The sequence below is a fragment of the Triturus cristatus genome, chromosome 1_1, assembly GCF_964204655.1.
Source record: "Triturus cristatus chromosome 1_1, aTriCri1.1, whole genome shotgun sequence".
Classification (NCBI taxonomy): domain Eukaryota; kingdom Metazoa; phylum Chordata; class Amphibia; order Caudata; family Salamandridae; genus Triturus; species Triturus cristatus.
Genome location: NC_140579.1, coordinates 1,106,950,468 through 1,106,952,967, shown reverse-complemented (window position 1 = coordinate 1,106,952,967; position 2,500 = coordinate 1,106,950,468).

Here is a 2,500-nt window from a genome sequence, read left to right as displayed (position 1 = left end):
AACGAGAGACGTGGGACCGGCTACCTGGGAAAAGTGGCTAGTATCTTCCTGCGCAGCTTCTGAGGCACCCTCGAAGTTGTGCACCGGGGATTGAGAAGCCCCAACCCCAAGCACCATCTGCACCGAAGATCAGCCCCCCACACTCCACGAGTTCTGCGTGGGGCCCTTCTGCATTTTCCTGCTTGCCGCGCCTGTCCGGTTGCTTGCCCGTTGGCTAGTGGCCTTTGTGACGACGCACCCTGAAATCTTCACTGCTGGTTTGGCTCCTCCAGACAGGCTCCCGCTTCTTTGCAAAAGAGAAGCACCCCAGACCTTCCTGGTCTGCACCAGAAGCAAGTCCTCCATTCTTCGTGGGTTCCGCTTGCCAAGGCTTGGTGAGTCCTAGTTCGACTTCGACACCGCCGACAGCAAGAGCCTTCGTGGGATAGCTCGTCTCCTGGTCCTGGTCGTCCTCGACGTCTCCTGGTCCCCGTGGCTGCAGCGACAAGCTTCACCTTCACCTGCAATCTTCACGACATCGCCTGGTTCCTTCCTGGTTCCACGTGGTCACTGGCTAGTGACCTTGACTCTGTCCCTTCTGTTTGCAGGTATCCTCTCTTCCTGATCCCAGCCTTGGGATCCACCGGACACTCTTCACTGACTGCCTGTCAGCAACTTTCCTTCCGGTATCCATAGAAGTCCACGACGAAACCCGACGCAAGTTCACACCTATGCACCCGCAGCCCGTGGGCTAGGTAACCTGGGTTCTTCAGTGCTCACAAGGGTAGTGACTATCCTAGGGTCTAGTTTCCGAGTCTCGACTCTCTAGCTGCTTCCGAAGTGTCCTTAAACTGTTAATTTCTAACTACTAGTAATTCTATCGACTTTTACGCATTACGCGTGAGTGTTTCCACTCTGCACCTGAATCCCGTGGGCCTCCCCCTTCCTAACTGTTGCTAGTGTAGTGTAGCCCCAGCGATTCCCTAGGCCTAGGCCTATCCTATTTCCGTGACAGTGGTCCTTATACCACTTCTTTAGGATATGGTTTGCGTGGCCCCTAGGGCCTAACTGTATTACTTACCTGTGTGACTTAATGTATGCTTAAATAAGACTGTGTTGTACTTACCTCTAATCTCATAAAGAGTGCTGAGGGTTTGACTAGAATAAATACACTTTATTTTATATATATATCTGTTGTGGTGTCCTTTCATTTGGTATTCAAGGGATTATATATGGTATCACAGCTGGCTTCACATGCCATTCAGAGTTTAGCCTAAGACTGCTCTTGTCCATGCTACCACTAGGATAGCTGGTCTATAAGGTTGACTTTACAATCAATCACCATAAGTGTTGTTTGGACTGATATAGGGTGTACACTAGAACTAGTGACATCATACATCAGGCCAACTTCTCACAGAGCCCACCGAGCCCTAGGATCAGGCGGGAGCCCTACCGCTATGGCCCGGCTCTGGGCGGGCAGACGGGAGTCCTTTCAGTTGCCGGCCATCTGGTCGCTCCTTTCCCCTCGGCCATCTGGTCGCGCGCAATGCTTTCCAATGGGGCGACCAGATGGCTGGGCAAGCCTGGTAGTCCCGATGAGGGTCCATTCGCCTCCCGGATCCCAGCCAGGGCTCCAGGAGGCCGGGCGCGTCCACGCCTAGGGTCCCCTCCATCACTCGGAGCGCGCGGGTTACAAGAAAGGGTGTAGCCTTCCTCCGGATTAGTAGGGGCAGGATGTGCCTGAAGACCCCTCCGGGGCTGGCGGTTCTTTGCCGGGGACCAGATGGGCTACGCCCGGGCAACATCCTCCCAGGCGTCCGGGGCTTTCCTCCTCTGGCAAAGTGCCCAGGGATGGGCTCCACGGGTCACGGGCAGTCCTCCCCCCGGGGCGCCCGGGCCCAAGAGCTCCGTCGGTCCTCCCCGTGCCTGAGGCCCAGCCACTGTCCCCGAGTCCCCCCCGGGAAGCAGAGCCCACCGAGCCCTTGGATCAGGCGAGAGCCCTACCGCTATGGCCCGGCTCTGGGCGGGCAGATGGGAGTCCTTTCAGTTGCCAGCCATTTGGTCGCTCCTTTCCCCTCGGCCAACTGGTCGCGCGCAATGCTTTCCTATAAGGGGGGCCAGATGGCTGGGCTAGCCTGGAAGTCCCGATGAGGGTCCATTCGCCTCCCGTATCCCAACCAGGGCTCCAGGAGGCCGGGCGCGTTCGCCCCAAGGGTCCCCTCCGTCACTCGGAGCGCGCAGGTTTCAAGAAAGGGGGGTAGCCTTCCTCCGGATTACTAGGGACAGGGTACTCTGGGACCCCTCTCGGTCCTCAGCCGGGCCGGGCACGGATGCTTCCCTGGTTCTGTCCCAGGGCCTGCCGCGTGGCAGGGGTCCGGAGGGTCCGGGGAGTCTTCCCCTATGCCTGTGGTCCTGGGAGCCCCGGCTGGGTCCAGGGGCCCGGCCGGGCCCCGGGTCAGGGGCTCCGGGCCCCGTCCCCCGGCCTGTGGCACTCCCAAAGGCCCGGGACAGGGTTCCGTTG